The sequence below is a fragment of the Orcinus orca genome, chromosome 2, assembly GCF_937001465.1.
Source record: "Orcinus orca chromosome 2, mOrcOrc1.1, whole genome shotgun sequence".
NCBI lineage: Eukaryota > Metazoa > Chordata > Mammalia > Artiodactyla > Delphinidae > Orcinus > Orcinus orca.
Genome location: NC_064560.1, coordinates 14,387,236 through 14,410,346, shown reverse-complemented (window position 1 = coordinate 14,410,346; position 23,111 = coordinate 14,387,236). Strand labels below are relative to the sequence as shown.

At 40.7% G+C, this 23,111-nt stretch overlaps 1 protein-coding gene across 8 annotated transcripts in view; it reads right to left on the bottom strand.

Annotated features, from left to right (window-relative positions):
- The window catches only part of LOC117197037 (LIM zinc-binding domain-containing Nebulette), a 250,838-nt gene that overhangs the window by 45,640 nt on the left and 182,087 nt on the right, over nt 1-23,111 (bottom strand). For 3 of the 8 annotated variants that reach the window (XM_049705565.1, XM_049705566.1, XM_049705572.1), the window contains one exon: nt 18,491-18,641. The exons of 4 other annotated variants lie outside the window; for them this stretch is intronic. The gene's annotated coding sequence lies outside the window, so the exon portion shown is untranslated. Of the gene's footprint in view, nt 1-1,307; nt 17,726-18,490; nt 18,642-23,111 lie in introns of those variants that run through there. One more of the 8 variants, XM_049705567.1, reaches the window with a different exon arrangement.

Below are 23,111 nucleotides of genomic sequence, written 5' to 3'. Positions count from 1 at the left end.
CAGGTCCCCAGGCTCCTTTCCCAGAGGCAGCCAAGTTACTGTTTCCTATATTTCCTCCGGAAATACTCTCTGCATATACTCATACAAACAAATACAAGCATATATAACCTTGCAAAGCTATATACAGAAATGGGAGCATACCATACAGTCTGTTTTGCACTTTCTTTTTAACTGCAAATCTACCTTGTTTCTTTAATGGCTGCAGAATATTCCATCATGTAGATGTGACGTTTGCATCAACATTAGGTTGGCTCCTGGGAACATTTTGAAAAAGCAAAAGTTTATCCTTCCCCTCTTACGGCCCAGGACCCCAAACCCCAAGGTTTCCCTGTTCTTAGTGAAGAGCTGCCCAACCCTTCACTTTCTCTCTGCTGACTGCTTCCGCTCTATCCCCTTTCCCAAAGCCTCCACACTCCCAAAGCACGTGCTTCTCTCCATCCAACACACTTATCTCCTTTCAGAGTGGCTGACCTCACTCACCAACCTTATTCTGAAGAAAGCAATCTGATTCATACTAATTATTATATGAATTACTGACAAGTCCTTAACCCTCACATTTATACAACGCCAACCCAATTACTATAATTCCACGGAGAACAACAAAATTAAACAAATTAAAAAAAAATAAAGCTAGAATAGAAGCTGTCAAGAATACACAATTTTGAGTTGGGGGTTACCATACTGACTGCTGACTCGTGTCAGAGAATCTAGGCAGAGAGAGTTTCCTCTAAATGATGATATTTTGGACAGTTTCTTTGTTCTCTGGCTAAACATCCAATCATTCTTCCAAAGTTCTAAGATTTTTTACAATACTCTTATTCAGTAGGCTGTCTGCAGGTATGATCATTCATAAACAAGTATTTGTAACATAGGGACCCACCATTCTGAGACCTACCACTAGTAAACTGAGAGAGAGCAGAGAAGAACATTTTGTTTAACTAAACTCTCCATTATACTTCTTATGAAATCCCACAGGCCATATAAAAGTACCAGTATCTCTTCATCAGATGCACGGAAAACTGCTTGAGTAGCTACTGGCATCTTGTTGCTACATTATAGACAGAAATAACTGTTCCCTTTTCACCAGGGGCAGGAGGGATGCAGACTCATTTCTGAAATTATATCCGTTTTGGAGAGAGACCCAAAGTAGATGCTGAAGTAATATGGTAACATGGAACTCCAGACATGACATATTAATGGCATTCTTTTGCGATCCTTATGAAATCTGACTAATTTTTCGGAGAACTTAAAACGCACTTGTGATTTGATTATATGGAATTCTGCTTCTTTTACAGTCCCTTTTTTACTTTTTCTTTCTTTTTTTTTTTTTTTTCCCCTTAGTTTTCTATTGCAAGCTTTGGCTCATAAACAGTGAACCAAATGCTCTGCCTATACACCTATATGGAAATCATCCTCAGTTTGTCCCAAGGTTATTGAGTATTAGATATCACATTCTAGGGATTTCTATCCAGTTCTATGCCCCAGAGACGTATCAGTTAGGCTCCAAGAAAGAAATCTGTCCCCCATTAGCTGGAGTAGCCAGGGAGAGATTTTCGCTGGATCCACGTGAACCAAGTGGGAACATGGGTACAGCATGCGATCTTGCATTCACCAAGGGCTTGCAGCACTGCTGCTGACTGTGCATCCAGCTGGGGAGCTCTGCTGAGTAAGCTATGCTAACAGTATTCAGGAGGGAGGGAGAGAAGAATGCACATGTAGAGAGAAACATAACCTACGAACATTCCTGTCAACAGCACAAGCTCTCAGCTAAGACCTAAAAACCCAAAGATGATAGAGACAAAGGCCCCTCTCAGGAAACTGATGAGTGGGGAAAATAAATAAGTAAACAATCACAAGTGAATGGGAGCAGAAAGAAAAGTTAGGGATGTTTGAAGGTCTGAACTAGGCCGTGGCAGCAGGTAGAAAGAAGGGATGAGACAGACCGGAAGGACGTGGAGAGTCACTTCACCGCGATCGATGGCGGCATCCTGGGGGCAATGCAAGAGAACCGGAGTTGAAGATGACACTAAAGGCAGGGAATGAAAAAGAGGAGGAATGGATAGGGAGTTCAGTCTGAGACGCCCTGACCTTCAGATGCCCATAGCAAATCGTGGTAGATCATAACCCTTTAAAATTTATATTAACTTGAAATTAGTCCTATGAAAAATAAATAAATGTCTTCTTCACAAGGATCCCTAATGAAAGCTTAACAATCGCAAGACAAAAGGAGTGTATCATCAAGCATGGGATAATGGACTAAGTGCACACCAGCACCTGGTGATAGCAGATCCAGTGCACAGAGCAAACGGTGGTCATCATTAGTAGTAAATAAGAAACATGAAAGAGCCGACTGTTAGTCCTTGCGTTCAAGGCCAGGGAGAGGCCTCACTATAAACTGTGTATCCTCAGTGAAATCAAAGCAAAGTCAGTAACAGTACATTAAAACCATACCCCGAGAACCATAATTTCAACTGCTTGAGCTAAAAACCAAATTCTGCCCTTTAAGTGTCCATGTAAATATCCTTTGCTAGTGTAAACACAGAATAACTCAAGAGAAAGAATGCACGAAATGACTTCCACGTGGTGCACGGTCCAGGGCACAGCCTGCAGGCAGCCAGAGAGCCAGGGTTCAGATCCCAGTTCTGCAGCCCTGAGACCTTAAGCGAGCAGCATCAACCCTCTGAGGTCACTGCTCCTCGTAGTGAGACATGGACTGCTCTTAGACAGGCGTGACCAAGCACACACCTAAAATATAAGCCTTTCTTACAGGCACAGCCCTAAAGCAGTGCCGCCCGACAGAAATACGATGTGAGCCATATTTTAATTTGAACTTTTCTAGTAGCTACTTCAAAAAACTTTTTGGAATCAACTGAAGTTGATTTAACAATATAGTTTACGTATCCAGATTATCATCGTGTCAACATGTAATCGATATAAAATTATCAACAAGATAATTTACTTATTTTTTTAGCTAAGTCTTCGAAATCAGGGTACAATTTGCACTCAGAGCACATCGCAATCCAGACACAAAATTTTATTGGAGATCCCTGGTATAGTTGAAAAAGTAGATTCACATATCAACTTTGTCCCAAACACAGAAAAAGTTTTTCCAATAACTGAGTCGGGAATCAGTATTTAAGTTGAAATGAAATAAAATTAAATGTTCAATTCGTTCGTCACACCAACCACATTTCAAGCCCTCAACGGCCAGCCATGGCCACTGGCTACAATACGGGACAGCTCAGTGCTCAGGTGAAAGCAAAACTCTGAGAACCACCCTAAGGTTCTGGCCACGGCCTGGCTACGCCCTCACTTGTAGACACCCACAAGAGAACTTGGACATACACAGGGTATGTGACTGAGGTGAGACTGGAGTTGTGCAGAACCAATTCATAAGCACTGAGAAAAAGGGGATTTAGAGAAAGGCAGAACCCAGAAACACAGATCCACAGAAACTGGAAGCAACCCACTGCGACTACCTAGCCTTCCCACCACCAACCATAAACCCACCTGTAACTAAATGCATACTTTCTGCTTTCCCTTCTCATATAATGGAAGGAATATTCCTGGATCCTAGCAAAGCCAACCCTACACTTGTGCTTTGAATTCCATGCCTATCCTCCTCCTACTGTTATCCTTCTCTCCCCTGCATCACCAGTTTCTCCTTCTCCAATGGATCAATTCCATCAATGTTCATTCAACTACGCTGTAGTAGTTCCCACAGGAAAAAAAAGAAACAACAACAAAAATGAGAAATACAACAAAAATCTTTCCACCTTAAGTTTACCTCCACCTTCAGCCCTTCCCAGCAACACTTCTTGAACAATTTACCTTTATTCACTATCTCCAGTTCATCACCTCCATTCCCCTGAACCCTTGCCAACATCAGCAACTCCCTTAAGGGTGCCAAATTTAATGAGCATTTCAACATCCTCCCTTTATTTGACCTCCTCAGCAGCATTTGACTTGTCCTTTTTAAAAACTGTGTCGGGCTTCCCTGGTGGCGCAGTGGTTAAGAATCCGCCTGCCAATGCAGGGGACATGGGTTCAAGCCCCGGTCTGGGAAGAACCCACATGCCGCAAAGCAACTAAGCCCATGCGCCACAACTACTGAGCCTGCGCCCTAGAGCCCGCGAGCCACAACTACTGAGCCTGCGCTCTAGAGCCTGTGAGCCACAACTACTGAGCCTGCGCTCTAGAGCCCGTGAGCCACAACTACTGAGCCCACGCGCCACAACTACTGAAGCCCGTGCGCCTAGAGCCCGTGCTCCACAACAAGAGAAGCCACCACAACAAGAAGCCCGCGCACCGCAACGAAGAGTAGCCCCCGCTCGCTGCAGCTAGAGAAAGCCCACACGCAGCAACGAAGACCCAACACAGCCAAAAATAAATAAATAAAATAAATAAATTTATAAATAAATAAATAAAAACTGTGTCTTCTCCTGGCTTCTGTTTCGAATTTACCTAATTCTCTGTCATCTCACGAGACCCGCCTTGTCTTGTTTGTCTTCTTCTACCAGACTCTAAAGGCTGGAGAGCTTGGGGCTCGGTTCTGGCCCCTCTTCTCATCTCTACCCTTTTTTTCTAGGTGACCTCAGAACTTTTCCGGGGTTTGAAATACCACATGTACCATATAAGGTCTGATGACTCTCTCCAATTTATACTTCCTTCCCGGCCTCTCCCCTGAGCTTCATGATACAGCGAGAAAAGCTTAACGGCTGCCCCCACATGGAAGCTCATATCCAACCGAACAGAATTTCTGTCTTCCACTTGTTCCTCCCCTAGTCTTCCTCATTTAAGTTAAATGGCCACACCATTCAATCATTTGTTAGAACCAAAATTCTGGGAGACGTCTTTGTATTCTCTGCTCCTTCATTCTCAACATCTGTTCTTCAGCATGAGGCTGAAGGAGCCCTACCTCCAAAGTAAAACTTGAAATGGTCCTCTTTCCTTCATTTCCATTGCCACCAGATCAGTCCAAACCACCATTATCTTACCCATCCCCCATAACTATTCCCTGTGTTCATTCTTGGCCACATACAATCCGTTTTTTCCACCTATCAGCCAAGGTTATCTTCTTGAAAACGTAAATCAAATTGGGTCACACCCCTACTTTAAAACTTTCAACGGCTTCCATTATAGCTACAGTAAAGTCCCCGCTCTGTATCGTGGCCCTGCCTAGTCTCTCTTCTTACATCCTATACCACCTCCCCCTTTGCTCTCTCCAGCCTTCTCTTCATGCCTACAACATACCAAACTCCTTCCTACTGCAAAATTTCTACACTAGCTACTCCTTTGCCTTCAGCCTAAATAGATGGCCTCTCCTTAGAGGTGGACCAAGCAAATACTCACAAGGGAGACAAAATCCTCCTTGCAATGGAGGAGCCTCCATCAGCGCAGAGAAGCATATGTGACCCAGGCTCCAAATGCTATACCATAGGGCTTGCCTAGAATGATTCAACTGGAAAACGTTCAAAGAGGCAATACTACATGTCCATTAGCGATCTGGAACATTTTAACCCGCCATCTCTGCTCCGTGAATAGCGATAGCTTTGCCTTCCACATATGAGACACAGAAACAAAAATCTGCACCTTCACCCCAGTTAATCATGGAAAATAAGTACTATTTAGGCTTTGAGAAGGGACAGTGTAACTCTGAGCAAGTAATTCCTTTCAAATTCACACCAAAGTCGTTCATAATTCTCTCAACCCTTTCTTTCCCATAAGAAAAAAATTAATTCCCTGGCATTTCAGCTTAAAATCAGCTAAGCAAAATTTCACTGGGAAGATGTTGCTTACGCATGACAAAGACACACCATAATTCTCAATCTCTTCCAAACAACTGGTAGATTTTAAATTCCTGGCCAATGGGATGCAAAAACAGAAATCTTTCACACATCTTTAAACTACAGAACTGATATTTCAGAATCAACTCTGTTTATTCTTGTCCTTCCATGAACTGTTAACATCGGGAGCTGGACATTTACCAACAAATAAGTTTATAAATCAAGAAAAAAAACTCTTTCAGTTGAACCTAATAACTAGACAACGCAGAATCAGAACTATAAAGAGATCAAAGAGAGATGGTCCTCCAGACTAACAAAGGTACAGGGTGGGGGTCAGGAGATCACCAAGCAGTGAGGACTGTCAACCCCTGTGCTTCACAGCAGTGTCCCGGAAATGTCCAGGCCTCCTCTCGGAGGCTCCTTAGATTTCTCAGGGAGGCTGGACCCCAGATACCAGGTTTTCCAGCCTGAGAAAGATCCCAGAAGTCAGAATCTCCTGAGACGACACGGACAAGCATATCAACAGTGACCATGAAGGGCTGGAAATTGGAAGCCTTCCCCTCTACCCAATCCCCCACCATTCTGTCATCCTTTACATTCTCGCGTGCACCCTTAAAAAAGCCAAAAGAAGCCCTGTTCTAACTGAGCCAAGTATTTCTAGGGGTCAGCCTCAAGCTAAAATAAAGAAATAAATAACAATGAAATAGAATATTTCTTACAAAAATTATTTCATTCCTAATAGCATGTTTTTTATACTGGCAATATATTAGAATAAATGCTCTTTGTGAAAACTGCTACATATTCTAAAATACATACTCTGTTTTCTAAAATGTCACATTGCTAATTAAAGACTTGTAACTCACCTCTATTAAATACTGTTAAATAAAACCATTTTATTTGTCAATATTAGCGCTTGTGCTATTTCTGTGCATGCCTTTTTCTAGTCAAGGAAATTTTGTTAAAAGGACAAAAGTTGAAAACTGTAACCTCAGCAATCACTAACTTTGGGGACTTATCCCCTGGTACAAATGTTCATGCATATGCATATTTTTATCACATACTCAGACAGATGCCCTTGCATTGATTTGAATACTTGCATAAATATTAATGTGTACAAATGCTTGCATGCAGAAAACCCATTTAAGAAATATCCAATTGCATAGATTAGGAACATTAGATACTAACTGTATTAACACTTCATAAAATACATGCACAAGTTTGCATGACAGAAAAAAAAGGCACAATCCATTGGAAGAGGCCAGATTCTCTTAACATGTTTGCCATTTTGTAGGTGTCAACTGGGAATTTACACCAACTATTTGAAGCCTTTAGGTTACTTAAATAATTCACTATTTACATGCATCTCTCCTGGTTTGAAAACTAAACTTCCCTTTTACAGAAAATTTATAAACTGTTAGCCATGACCCCAAAAGGACGTGTCAATTTTTTAAGTCACTAAATGGCCTTGGAAACTTTTTCAAAAAGAATATGACTCAAAAGTAATTTTCACAAAACATCACTCTCAAAACTGAGCTGTATACCATTACATTATACATCTGATTCATTCTTAGAGGTGGCAGGTAAATGTAAACTTTAAGAAGTACACACACACACACACACACACACACACACACACACACACACACACAAATACAGCAAAGCCCCAGGTTTAGTCAATTTGGATACAGCACAACCGGCAGTTGGCTGCTCCTGTCCTCCACCCAGCTTCCGTTTTCCAATGCAGACAGGGCTAAACTTCTTATCTGAGGGAGATGGGTGATGAGGAAGTAACTTCCGTGTGACCATTTGGGACTTCTCAGTTCAATATATGGCCAGCGGGGTATGCTTTAAGTTTCACTTTATTTTTGTACTTTTGGACAGCACAGATTAACTTTAAAATATTTCTTCATTAACTCTGACCAAAAATCAAGTCTGCATTTTACACTTGGACTTCTTGTATCCTCTCTATCATATTATTGCAAGATCTCACTGCCCACTTTAGATTGGACATTAGTCTCACCTGTGACTGAGCCAGACCTAAGAGACAGGTCCACAGTCAAAACAAAGGACAGAGAAAGAGTTCTCAACCCAAAGTATTCCTTCTTCTCCCTGAAACCCAGAGTCAGCTCTTATGAGAACATGGCAAGCATCTTAGAGGCTAAAGGGACACACAAAGCATTTGGCACTTTTTCTGCCTCTCCTAGAAGGACAGACTTTTGATAAAAGGTTGTATGGCAGGAACTGACCATGGCCACTAATACCCAGTTTTTGCATTCCTCCTTGGCATACCACTACTCAGTACTTCCAGCCCCCAGCAGTCAAATGAGTTCACAGGACTGAATTCTGGCCTGTGAAACATAGATGGATGTGATGTACACAACTTCCAGACCTAGCCCCTAACACCTCTTATGACTCACCATGGTTCCTCTCTATGGCTGACTGCATGCCAGATGTAGCTCACCTAGTGGAGAATTCCAAGGTCCAGGCAATAGCAGAGACACTAGATAGAAGGGGCCTGGATCACTGAATGACTCCATGGAGCAGAGCCCTTAAGCACCCCACCCCCACTACCACTGCATTGGCCTTGTATGCGAGAGAGGGATCAACTTTATTGTGCTCAGATCTGACGATTGTTTATTTCAACAGCTAATCTATTCTGATTCATATAAGGTGTAACCACAGCACATACAACATCACTAACGTTTCCTTAGTAGACAAATCTTTAGAACATTGCAACACATCTCTTCTAGGAGCCAAATGGGAGGAGAGGAGATCAAGGAGTGTGGCAGGACAGGTCAGGGCCTTGTGAAAGTCTGAGTGGAAATGAATCCGGAAAAAAACTTACATGCTGTGCATCAGTGAAGTAAAGGGCTACACAATTTCACTTATTCATTAAAACATTTATTGCATGTCAACACATGCCAGGCACAATGTCTGGTGCTGAGGTTAAAAATATGACTGGCCACATGCCCTGAGCTCAAGGAACCACAGTCTAGCTGACTGGGGAGAAAGAAAATAAAATCAGTTCTTCGCCAAAGTGTGGCAAATGCTATAAAAGTCGCCCTGAGGAAGCAGCTACAATCCCCTCTCAGATGCGGATTTTGTGTAATACACAGCTTGGGTATCCGTAACAAAGGTCACAAAACAAATTCATTTCTGGACGAAAAATCACAGAAATTTTTGAATCTGCCAAGCCTGTGCTAAATATGACAGACATCAACTGTGAGCATACCAGCGATTCTAATATTAACTAACGCTGCAGATGATCCCTGGCATCTCTTCATCAAAGTCGCTAAGCACCACACAGCAAGAACACACATAATGGAACTGCAGGTGCCGCCCTCCCCCACCCCCGCCCCCGCCAGGTGAGCAAGTCCACTGCAGCAACCTGCCTTAAAATACCCATATCACCTGGACATCGCACCATGGACACCGACGGACCTCCTCCTGCAGATCAAATACTGAATCTGGAATCTGTGCCTTCTGATGAAGCAGAAGCAGAATTTAAGCGTTAGTTTCAACCCTTTTAAGTTAACATACAGAATTCCAGCAGAAACATGGGTTTTCCTCCATCCTCCATCCACCTCCTCCATCCTATTTAAAAGCTCGTCCTTAAATAACCCTGATGTTTATCATAAATGCTTGTGAGGAAGTAAAACACCATTAGGGATTGGTGTAAAAACCTTAGAGTTCTGAGCCGAAACTGGGAAACAATTCATTTGCGAACGTATGTGCTGTGCTGAGCTGCATCAATGAGATTTTTCTTCTCCTTGAACACATGAGAATCATTAAATCAGTATGCATACTGTCACTGAAATGACCACCTTCTACACTTATAAATGAAAATTCTATAACAGACATTAGCTCCCAGGAATATTTTGCAACATTGTCTAATGAAGATGTTTTACACAAAACTATGAGTGACCATAACCAAAATAATCAAAATAATACTTCAAGGATATCCAAGTAAAATAAACTGTCATAAACGGTAATAAATTTGAAGATTGGAAATACTGTTCCTATTTCCACAAAAACAAAATGAAGTGACTCTTTAAACATTTTCATGCCAAGATCTTTTCTCAATTTTCAGTTTATTTCACAATAATAACAAAACTATCTGTCACTGAGCACTATGCCAAGTGCTAATATTTAATTCTTATAATTATCCTACAAGTGAAAGTATTTTTTAAAATTAATTTTATTTTTGGCTGCGTTGGGTCTTCGTTGCTGCATGCGGGCTTTCTCTAGTTGTGGCGAGCGGCGGCTACTCTTCGTTGCGGTGCGCGGGCTTCTCATTGCGGTGGCTTCTCTTGTGGCGGAGCACGGGCTCTAGGCACGCGGGCTTCAGTAGCTGTGGCTCGCGGGCTCTAGAGCGCAGGCTCAGTAGTTGTGGCACAAGGGCTTAGCTGCTCCGCAGCATGTGGGATCTTCCCAGAAAAGGTATCCAACCCGTGTCCCCTGCATTGGCAGGCGGATTCTTAACCACTACGCCACAGGGAAGTCCCAAGTTAAAGTATTTTGTAATTTCCATTTTACAGATGTGGAAACTTAAGATACAGTGAAATAAATGAAGCAGAAACCCTTTATGACTCTATTTTCTAGAGAAATAGAGGTAATAAAAGATGCTGTCATTTGAACCCCAGTCTTTTCTGCCTCTAAAAATCAGCTCTTAAGGCCCAAAGTTCTGCTGAGTACAGAAGCTAGGAAACAGCAGGTAGTGATGATGAAATAGGTACAGGCAGAATCCAACCTCATGTCGGCTTGTCTCTATGGTTCATGTCTTTCCTGTCCCGGGTCACATCGTTAACTGTGTCCATTCCCCACTTCACTTTACAGTTAGATCTGACCTAAAAGCAAGAATTAAGTGAGAGCTTAAATCTGATTGACAGCTTCTTCTCTAGTCTACAAACATTCCAAAAGCAGAAAGCCAGCTGCCTCTCCCTTGGCATGTTCCCACTGAATCCAAATAAATAATGCAGTGTTTTCTGTGTTTTAATTTTCTTCAGGATTACTGTTCATTATGGTTTAATTTCTGCCTGTTGTAATTATTGCTTATTCTGTCCTTCAAAATGACCTTGTCATCCAACATTGTTCAACAGACTTGAACATTCTCCCACCTTCTGAATAAGGTTAGGTCGCTTCTTTTTCAGGGCCATAAACATCAGCTCATCTCGAATATTCTTTTTAAAAGAACAAAACCATACAGAAGAAGAAAACTGGATCTTTCATAAATAACAGAGGGCTTTTTGCCTGGTATTAATCCCCATTTCAAAATATAACACTTTGGGATCCTCAGGAATAATTACCACCACTTGGCTTTCAATGTGTGATCTGGAGGGATTTCAGAGAGCATCTGGCAAGTACAGAGCAGCCCAGTGATGTACACCGGCATCTCCTCCTCTACACACGCATCTCCCTGACTCTCTCAAGCCAGACTACACTGCTTTCCCCGGGTTTCTATTACATTTTAATAAAATTATAAAAAGCCAAAAAGGAAAGCCAATCATCCCTCCATGTACCCATCTCCACAGACAGAGCCTGATTTCACATTGTTATTTAACAGTGCCTTTCTTGTGCATCACACAAAGGGCTTTTCCATCAGGCTTTCACTGATCCTCTCAGCTTAAGCATAAATATTATCATTCCCGTTTGAGATGTAAGAGAAAGAAGCATAATGATTGAGATATAAGGCTCTGCTGAAATAGGTCATTTTAAAAGTTGAAAGAGCCTTAAGACTTTATTCTATAATCCACATATCGTAGGAAGTTATTTCTTTTTTTTTCTTTTTTTTAAATTATTTTTATTTATATATGTTTGGCTGCACTGGGTCTTCATTGCTGTGCCCGGGCTCTCTCTAGTTGTGGCGAGCAGGGGTTACTCTTTACTGCGGTGCACAGGCTTCTCATTGTGGTGGCCTCTCTTGTTGAAGAGCACAGGCCCTAGGCGCGCGGGCTTCAGTAGTTGCAGCACACGGCCTCAGTAGTTGTGGCTCAGTATTTGTGGTTCGCGGGCCCTAGAGCACAGGCTCAGTAGTTGTGGCACATGGGGTTAGTTGCTCCGCGGCATGTGGGGTCTTCCAGGACCAGGGCTCGAACCCATGTCCCCTGCATTGGCAGGCGGATTCTTAACCACTGCATCACCAGGGAAGTCATGGAAGTTATTTCTTGCTTCTTACCCACATATCTTGCTACAACTCAAAACTAACTTCCTTTGCTTTTAACTAGGATCAAGTCCTCAATTTCTTACACACATAAAAACTGTCATTCAAAACTATTCAACTGCAAGGATTTCATTCCTTTGCATTCTGACTTGAGGAGCCAATGGTAAATCATCTCAGACAGGTATCCTTATAAGCTGCCAGAAAAGATTATTTCTGGACAGTACCCTGAGGACAACAAGGACCCCAGGTCATCTCTTGGACCATCTATATGCACAACATAGTCATCTGTGCTGATTGATGTCTACGATCTCTGGCCTGTTGAATGAGCAAGAGGCAGTTACGTTTTCTGAGTTAAAGTTAGCTGCACTCTGGTTTGTCATCTAACTTTTGAAAACAAACAACAAAAGTTTAGGCTTAACCTTTATTAAAACATAGTTAAGTTTACCCCAATTGCCAACGGTTTAGAAATGGAGATTTTCCTCTCCATATTCGTATGGAACTAATGTAGCACCTGCATGCAATGCTAAAGGCATACATACCTATATGGGTTTACACGCTCAGACCTACCAACCTGACATTGTGTCTGAGACTGGCCACACCCGGCTTGTATCACGGTTGGTGCACGAACACACCTTTGCCCTATTTCCATACCATACCGACACCTGTGCTTGACATTTGTCATTCAAGTCTAAATCCATGCACCAAAAGTGCTTAAGTGCTTTTATTTTTAATTGGCACAGCTTAAAAATACAGAGATACAAGAAGTCGTGATTTTGTTTTTGTTGTTCTGCAAAAGCAGAGCCCAACAAACACTAGTGTTACAATCACCACAGGACCAACAAGAGCCGGACGTAGGAGCTTCAAGATCCATGGTGAAAACTGCAGTGAAATACCACCCGTACAAGGGCCAAGTTGACGACAGGACTAGATAAACCACTCCCAATATTTAGACAAACGATGACCCTAAAGTCTAGTGCCATTTCCTTACTAAAAAATACCTTTTAGTTACTCCCCCAATCTTCAGGATAAAATTAGTATTTGCAGTTCCTCACATGCAGTTTCATTCTTGACTCCTTGTATACTCAGTTCCCTATGTGGGAAGTTTTCACCACCCACCACTCGCCATCACCTCTTCCTCCTCTGTCTCTGTCCTTATTCATTCTTACAAACTCATTTCATGCCACCTTCTTCCGTAAGCCAACTGTGACCGTCACCACATCCCACCTAGGGCTGGGTTCCTGACTCTATGATACCCAAACCCCGAAACCTCATCTCTCTCCTAATAGGCTGTGCTGTGTGTTCTGGGCTGAGCGAGATCCATGCTTAGATCCTGTGTCCCCAGCTCCCAGCACAAAACCAAGCACAGAGCAGGCACCTTCAGAGGAAGGTAGAACAAGAAAGGTAAGTACATCTCGAAGGAGAATATGCATTAATCCTTAACCTCAAGTATCACATGAGTAAGTCCCACACTCGCACTGTCTGGGGCAATGCAGTGCCTTCCTGCACCCCAGCACATAAAGGAATGTTTGAATGGGAGATTCCACTCATCGGTGGTAAAGCTCTGTTTCCGGTGGTAACAAATTTGAAACTTCTAAATTTGGTCCTAATATCACCATGTGGCCTCCAAAATGCCATTTAAGGATAAATGAACTGCTGCATTAACAAAAAGAAGTTCCTGGGAATTCCCTGGCGGTCCAGTGGTTAGGACTCGGCACTTTCACTGTTGTGGCCCCAGTTCAATCCCCGGTAGGGGAACTAAGATCCTGAAAGCCATGAGGCGTGCCGAAAACAAAAAAAACCCAGAAGCTTACATCTTGGACATTTGCACTATGGCACAAGGGCTCCAGATATAACATATAAGCAACAATCCCAAAATTCTGGTGTAGAGGGAAAATTCAGCATTTTAAAGTCTGGAAAAAACCCTGGACTCAAACCTCCATTCTGTTCTTCACTGGTTGTATGCATTTAGGAAATTTATTTATTTTCTCTGGGCTTGTTTCATCCATGACATGAGGATAATGACAACTATTTCTAGGGACTGTTGAGAAAAACAAATGAAATAACAAGTGTGAAGGACTGTGCCCAGCACAGAGTGAGCCCTTCATGAACGTTTGTCCCCAACCTCATCCTCCATTCAGGGAGGAGGCGTCATCTAAGCATAAACAGTGGTGCACAGTGTCACAGTGACTGACATTCTCATGCTTGAGTCCCGAACAGCTGATTGAGGATAAACCTGCCGACCGTTGTGTGCTTTATGGTGCAAGAAGCCAATCAGGTTTTCCCCAAAACCTGTACATTGTTTCCATATATGGAAATTGTGTTTTCATCTCATCTTTTCGTCATTTGGATGTGAAAATCTGTGTTTTCAAGATGCAGTGGCCCTTGTGTTGCTGGTAGCTAGTCAGGGGGATGAGGTATAAACCTAAGAACATCAGGGCCTTCAAATGTTTCCAAAACGCTCTATTCTGTAAGCTGGGTATTCTTTAAACTGTACATAAGTTTCCATAGACAGTTTTGTTTGTGTAATATATTTTACAATTTAAAAGGGGGATGTAGTCTTAATACTGGGAGACTGAAATCAAGGTCACAGGCATGGAAATCCCGATGGCATTTACTATGGATAACTCATAAATATTTTGTGCAATGATGGATTTTTTTGAGCCTCTGATGATATTTTAGAGGATTTACAGTTTAATAATTAGGAGTCCTTTTTTAAATGCACCTCAAAAGTCTATTTCTGAATGACTGCAAATTTCAACAATGACCATCAATGTAATTCAAAGAGTCATGCATCCAAAGAGAAGGGCAAAACAGGCTAGAGGTCAAGAGACCTTGGTTCTAGCCCCAGTTATATTCCTGACAGTGTGGCAGAGTTGCAAGTTAACCTGCAAAGTATTCAGTAAACACAGACTCAGTGTCAGGTGGTACTTTGTCTAACACCTTCATCTGGGGTAACTGCAAAATATAGGCTATTTTATGAAGACAAACTGATACTGCCCCCCTCTTCTCGTGCCTTCTCTCAGGACATTCTTTTTTCCTTTTGGTTGTGCCATGCGAGGCATAAGGGATCTTAGCTCCCCCACCAAGGATCGAACCCACGCCCCTGCAGTGGAGGCGCAGAGTCTTAACCACTGGACCGCCAGGGAAGTCCCACTCGGGACATTTTTTACCCCCAGTTTCGGGTGTGCTTATGGTGGCAAATTAAAAAATAATTTAACTAATTATTTAATTTTAAAGATATTATTGTAATAATCGCAGTGATGATCTAAGGAGTAATCTGCAAAAGTAAACACAGCACTCACCAGTTTAAGAGTCTTCCAGTTGTGTCGTGCTTTGGCATTTACAAATCACAGTCACAGACATTTGTACTGAGAAATCACATACACACACACACACACACACACACACACACAGAGGAGGTGTCAAGAGACAAATGGGTAAGAACGTAGGAAGCAGATGGAAGGACTGTCTCATAAACAGACTGAGCACAGGCTTCATAAACATAAGTGACGTGAGGCACCCCCAAAATAGCAAAGAGTTCGATGAACTTATCCAGAAGCATGCAATCAGAAAATCTAACAAACTACTCATCATTTTCAGGGTATCTGTGTGTTCTGTGCTTTGGAGGTCTATCGTTGACTTTTTCATATATTTCGCTTAAGGGGAAGCACCATAATCTTTGTAGAATTTAGAACCCTCAAAGGTTATTATAATCTAACCCTGGAAGCAGAAATAGTCATGGAATAGAGGTTGGAAGCAATGCAAATAATTTTAGCCATCTGTCCTGCCTCGTGCTAAATATTTCACAATTTTTTGACCAATAACATGAAGTCTGTGATCAGAAAGCAATGGGCTAGTCAGTTTACTCTAAATAACCCTGTGGTGTGGTTTATTTAATTATATAAGTGACACTAAATTATTTTTATAAGTACAAAAAATGGTTTTCCTCCTTAAATAAATAAATAATGACCTACCCTTCACAGTACTTAGTAATTTAACATGCCAAATGCCTTATCGAGCGAAACATAAATGTGAAATAAAGTTACGAAAACATTTACAATAAATGCCCAGGGGTGGACTGGAGCAACTTTGGGAGAAAATGAGGGAAATAAATGGTTAACTGCCAGCATACGCATTCATGCTGGAGGATGCAAAAAGGTTCACAGCAGTTGTTAAATTCATTTAGAGAAACTCACTTTATTTTTCCAACAGAGCTCTCACCAGCTAATCTGTATTACAACCTCCAGGAGTCAATATTCTCAGCAGGATCGAGATTCGGGCCACACTGATTCAGCTATTTAATCTTGCAAGAGAACGATATTTGGCAGGAAAAGACCCCACAGCACTGAGGGGACGTCCCAGAGGTTCGCTGTCAGCACAGACTGGGCCAAGAACACCGAAAGTGGAAACCAAATAGCACCAACTCATGTTTAGCAATTCATTTCAGTACCTCTCTACTCAAACACGTACGTACACTCTACATATGTGTGCTAACGGACACATCACACGTTCATATATGGCTCTTTCAGATCCATATATTTTGGACCCAGTCATGAAAATTTTTTAACTCAGAACTATCGCTACAAAGGTTGGGAGTAGGGAGGAGATGAAGAAAAATGGCCATAGTTTTACTTTCAAAACCCTTCAACTTCTTAAGCACTGAAAACCAAAACAGAGAGGACATGTATCTGAACTTTTAAATGCATGCAAATATTTATATGTTGATCTTTTTAGCCATTCTGAAATTAATAAGCCAATCGATACTCTTCTATAGATGAGTATTTTTGACATTTTATATATAATACCATGGTTTGATAAATTTTTAATGATAGCTTCCGGAAGTCCATACTGACAGGCAAACAGGGAACAGGGAAAACAAACACAGGACACAGGAAAACTGAAAAACAAAACTGATAGCACCTACTATACAAATGAACTGTAGGAATCACTGTTCAAGAAAATGATTCAGTAAAATTCTCCAAAAACTATTTTAAAACAATGCTGGCAAGGGTTCGATTTCTTTACCTCCCAAACCTGGTTAGTTATCCTTCTGATATTAACACAGTGTTTCCCTCTGTCAAGCACTTATCGCTGTGCTGCAATTATCTGCTCACCTTTTATAGGGTAACCTACAAGCTCCATGAGGTCAAGGGTCATATCTATTTTATTTCTCATTAAATCCCCACCTCCTAGCAAAGTGCCTGGCACAGAGCAAACACTCAAAATGTTTGTTAAATCAGCAATTGTTTTCAAAAGTAGTTTCTTTTGAAAAAGAAATGGGGGGAGGGGCGGGCACAGATTTACAGGTACACATTTGAAATCTGCACATTTGAAAATATGATACTAATCTTTCAATAATCTTGCCTCAATCTACATTTCAGTGATGGTGTCTCTCTCTGCACTCTCACAAGTAGATGCTGGGTGTTCCTAACCTTACATTCATTCCTTTCTTCCTTTGCTCATTTCAATGCCATGTCCCTCATTTGTGACTTTACGTTGTATTAAGCCTCTCCTTCTCCATGAAAGCCTTTCCCAAACACTTCACGCATTCTAGCTTGGGCATAAATGCATGCAAAAAGTGGTTTCTCATTTTTTTTCTGCAAGCTACAGGGGCTGGTGGAATGTGATGTCCACAGCAAATGTTTAATGTTTAACAAACATGCATATACACGTAAGGGAACAGTGAAGGCAACTTCTACTTCTATCATTATTTACAGTCAAAGCACTCTGTTCTGGAGGATTCAAACATGTACAAGAAATGCTGCTTGCCCTCAAAGACCTATAATAATTATACAACAAAAGTAAATATTTAAATCACTTTGTTTGGGGAAATCAATTCTGTCTATCAAAAATAAGAAGTGTTAGGAAGAACAGAATAATATTTTTAGGTTTCTTTGTTTTATTCTTTCTTCTAAATCTATTACCCTTTTTCACAGTTTGCTAATAAACACAGGCAAATTCTGACACTTTCATAATTCTAAGGAGGCAATGATACAAAAGCTTAACTCAATTAAAAGTTGGCTTTGTTACAGTTAATACAGCCACAAGAGGAAAAATAAATCATAAATGTGAGCAAACAAAAAAATGATTGCTTCTTGTCCTTGGAAAAGTCTGGGGGTACTTTACAAAAGCAATAGGTCCGTCAAACAGAAATTTGGAGCTATCCTTTTACAAGCCTCATTGCACATGATTCTGTACAGAAAAGGAAAAGCCTACAAAGCAGCCTTGACAATGGGGAAAGAAAAGAAAGCTAGAGTAGAAAGTATAAGCAAAAAATAAAGAAAAGCAATTTTCGTGACAATTCTTCTAGGAAAATGAAATGCAAATTAGAGAACATATCTGCATATGCTTGAAAAAGAAAAACATTCTTCTAACTTCCAGTCATGCAATTTTCTTTTAATTGTCTAAACTTGGCTTGGGTTACCAATGGGTTTTAATTAAATCTCTGTATAATATCTCCCTTGACTCATGACCTCCTAATAAGTTAAAATGACGTTTGACTATGACACCTATTAACTGAAAAAACAACAGGTTTTAAACCTACCTCCAAAAATCCATTGAAATGATAATTGTGGCATAATTATTAATGATAGACACATGTGGGGACTCCACACATACATCTGTAAGATTCCTGTGTTTTCTTCAACATTTAGTATGTGCTCACTGTAGATACGTCCCAAGAGGTATAATAAAATCTGGAAGAAAATTCAGATACTTTTTAAGTTTTAAATCTGTATAATGTACTGGAAATTGAGACTTTTTAAAAAAACGCTAGTCTTTATTAGACTTGCCCTGTGGCATGGGAATATTTCTTTTCTATTGTCACGCCTCTGCCCTCTTTTTTCTTCATATCCACCCAGGTCAAGCTGCCAGCACAGGACACGTGAAATCTATATTCTGAGCAACTGAGGCCTGGAGAACTTAAAAATATAATTACACCTGTGAGTTACCTTTGTTTCCATAAATGACCCTCGATGAAAACCACAAGTAAAAAGAGGCCTGAAAGGGCCAACTGGCCAATTGGCCCTAATCCTTAATTAAGGATTGGAAAGAGGAACCAGACATTTTTTTAAAGATTGTTCGGTTTGAAAATAGGAAAAAATTTAAAAACTGAATGTGCAGACAGCAGAAGCAAGAAGAACTACAATCCTGCAGCCTGTGGAACAAAAACCACATCCACAGAAAGAGAGACAAGATGAAAAGGCAGAGGGCTATGTACCAGCTGAAGGAACAAGATAAAACCCCAGAAAAACAACTAAATGAAGTGGAGCTAGGCAACCTTCCAGAAAAAGAATTCAGAATAATGATAATGAAGATGATCCAGGACCTCGGGAAAAGAATGGAGGCAAAGATCGAGAAGATGCAAGAAATGTTTAACAAAGACCTAGAAGAATTAAAGAACAAACAAACAGAAGTGAACAATATGATAACTGAAATGAAAACTACACTAGAAGGAATCAATAGCAGAATAATTGAGGCAGAAGAACGGATAAGTGACCTGGAAGACAGAATGGTGGAATTCACTGCTGTGGAAAAGAATAAAGGAAAAAGAATGAAAAGAAATGAAGACAGCCTAAGAGACCTCTGGGACAACATTAAACACACGAACATTTGCATTATAGGGGTCCCAGAAGGAGAAGAGAGAGAGAAAGGACCAGAGAAAATATTTGAAGAGATTACAGTCGAAAACTTCCCTAACATGGGAAAGGAAATAGCCACCCAAGTCCAGGAAGCGCAGAGAGTCCCATACAGGATAAACCCAAGGAGAAACACGCTGAGACACATAGTAATCAAATTGGCAAAAATTAAAGACAAAGAAAAACTATTGAAAGCAGCAAGGGAAAAACGACAAATAACATGCAAGGGAACTCCCATAAGGTTAACAGCTGATTTCTCAGCAGAAACTCTACAAACCAGAAGGGAGTGGCATGATCTACTTAAAGTGTTGAAAGGGAAGAACCTACGACCAAGATTACTGTACCTGGCAATGATCTCATTCAGATTAGGCGGAGAAATCAAAAGCTTTACAGACAAAAAGCTAAGAGAATTCAGCACTACCAAACCAGCTCTACAACAAATGCTAAAGGAACTTCTCTTAGTGGGAAGCACAAGGGAAGAAAAGGACCTACAAAAACAAACCCAAAACAATTAAGAAAATGGTCATAGGAACATACATATTGATAATTACCTTAAACGTGAATGGATTAAATGCTCCAACCAAAAGACACAGGCTGGCTGAATGGATACAAAAACAAGACCCATGTACATGCTGTCTACAAGCGACCCACTTCAGACCTAGGGACACATACAGACTGAAAGTGAGGGGATGGAAAAACATATTCCATGCAAATGGAAATCAAAAGAAAGCTGGAGTAGCAATACTCATATCAGATAAAATAGACTTTAAAATAAAGAATGTTACAAGAGACAAGGAAGGACACTGCATAATGATCAAGGGATCAATCCAAGAAGAAGATATAACAATTATAAATATATATGAACCCAACATAGGAGCACCTCAATACATAGGGCAACTGCTAACAGCTATAAAAGAGGAAATTGACAGTAACACAATAATAGTGGGGGACTTTAACACCTCACTTACACCAATGGACAGATCATCCAAAATGAAAATAAATAAGGAAACAGAAGCTTTAAATGACACAATAGACCAGCTAGATTTAATTGATATTTATAGGACATTCCATCCAAAAACAGTAGATTACACTTTCTTCTCAAGTGCGCAGGGAACATTCTCCAGGATAGATCACATCTTGGGTCACAAATCAAGCCTCAGTAAATTTAAGAAAACTGAAATCATATCAAGCATCTTTTCTGACCACAATGCTATGAGATTAGAAATGAATTACAGGGAAAAAACATAAAAAATGATATATGCATAGATGTATGTGTAGAACTGTACACTTAAAATGTGTACATTTTATTGTGTATAAATTATACCTCAAAGTTGATTTCTAAAAACTAAAAAAAAAATGTGAGGGGAGGTAGGAATTAAAAACAAGCATACAACTCTTTTGAGAAGTTTGAGTATAAAACAAAAGCAGAGAAATGTGGAAATAGCTGAAGAGGAAATAAGGTTGAGAGTTTTTTAGGGGGAGTGAGTTAGTAGAGAGGGAGAAATTTAATTAGGGAGAGAAGGAGGCTCGTTGGAGCAATTTCTTTAGGTAGACAAGAAAGGTTGGTTGTGGTGTGTAATTCAAAGGATTGACCGCAGATAGGATCATGGACAGTTCATTTATAGTTAACAGAAGGGAAGATGGAGTATAAAGATACAGATGCTTTAAGATTGGTAGACATTTGGGAGTTTGTGGAAGTTCTCTTCTGATTGGTCAGTGAAGTAGGAATTAAAATCATCAGCTGAGAGTAGGAACGGGGAGATGGTTTTGGGGTTTTGAGGATCAGGTAGAATGCACGAAACAGTTAAATAGGACAGTAACAAAGTGAATGGACTATGGGGAGGAGGACACTGCATGATTACCAGGCAGCAGTAAGAGCTCGACTCAGGTTCCTGGTCATAAGTTTTAGGTGTTGTTTTAGTTGTTTTAAAAAAAAAAAAAAAAAAAAAAAAAAAACTGAATGTGCAAGTTTTCCTGGAATAGCACAGGTGATATCATCTACCTCCACTAAAGACAATGGCTTATGATAGTAGCTTACGTGTCTAAGCATATCTAAAACATATGTTACTTATCTCAAAATTATCCTGTGATTTATGTAGATCATTTCTCATAATGCCCTGTTATGGACTGAATTGTGCCCCACCCCCAAATTCATATCTTAAAAGCCCTAATCCCCAATGTGACTGTATTTGAGATGGGGACCTTTAAGAAAGAAATTAAGGTTAAATGAGGTCACACGGGTGGCGTCCTGATCCAATTCAACTTATGTCCTTACAAGAAGAGGAAGAGACACCAGAAGTCTCCTTCTCTCATGCACAGGCACTGAGGAAAGGAAAGCAACCATCAGCAAATGAGGAAGAGAGTTCTCACCAGAACCCAACCCAGATGGACCTTGACCTGGAACTTCCAGCCTCTAGAACTGTGAGTAAATAAATGTCTGCTGTTTAAGCCACACAGCCCATGATATTTTTTGTTATGTCTGCCCAAACAGACTACTGTAAGCCCTATTTTTTTCAGGTACTTACTCATCAAAAAGAATTCCCTGGCTACGACATTTTAAAACAGGGGCAGTCCTTGCATTTCTAATATGATGAAATTCTTCAATGCCACGTTAGAAACCAAATGGTCCTGCTTTACTTAGAGAACACTACTATCATCTTTGGATAAAACTACAGAAGTCACTGAATATTTAAGTAAAAATAGGAGAAAGTGAAAAATAGGTGTTTACCAAGCAGCACAAAAGGAAAAAAAATAACCAAATCAAAGCAATCTTAAAAGCTAAGAATGCTCTTTCAAAGAGAAGTTTAAAGAGAAAGAATGTGCAAAATGAGTCAATATTTTAAATATTATTATATTCATTTATTCAACACACATTTATGGAGCACCTGCTACGTGTCAAGCACTATTCTAGGCATTAGCAATTTTGTGTTGAAAGGATAGATTAGTTCCCTACCCGACGGTGGCACATATCCTAGGAAAGGTTTAATTTGCCTAGACTGAGAAGGAGATGTGAAACAGGAGGGAAGGGGGCAGGGCACAACCTTTAAAAGAACGATAGAGCCATTGGACAGGACAAAAACTGGTTAGAACCAACTAGGTCCAAGATGGTGGAAGATTCAACTTCCGGTGGACCTTGAGCCTCATTATACACTCATTGTAATACATTAGCATACGCTAAATGACACACCCACCAGCACCATGACGGTTCTGAGGCTGACCATAAAAGGCCAAAAAGTAGGCAGTGAACCAATTCCTGGAAATCTCTGCCCATTCCCCCAAACAGTGGGAATAATCCTCCCACCTGTTAGCCTACGAAATGACCCAGCCGATAAAAACTAACCACCCCATATTTCAGGGCCTCTTGGCTTCTGAGATGGCCCACACTGTCTGTGGAGTGTGTTTCTCCCAAGGTCACTCTAGCCTTTTGAGACGGACCACATTCTGTCTATGGAATGTATATCTCTCTAAATAAATCCACTTCTTACCTATCACTTTGCCTCTCACTGAATTCTTTCTGCAATGAGACAT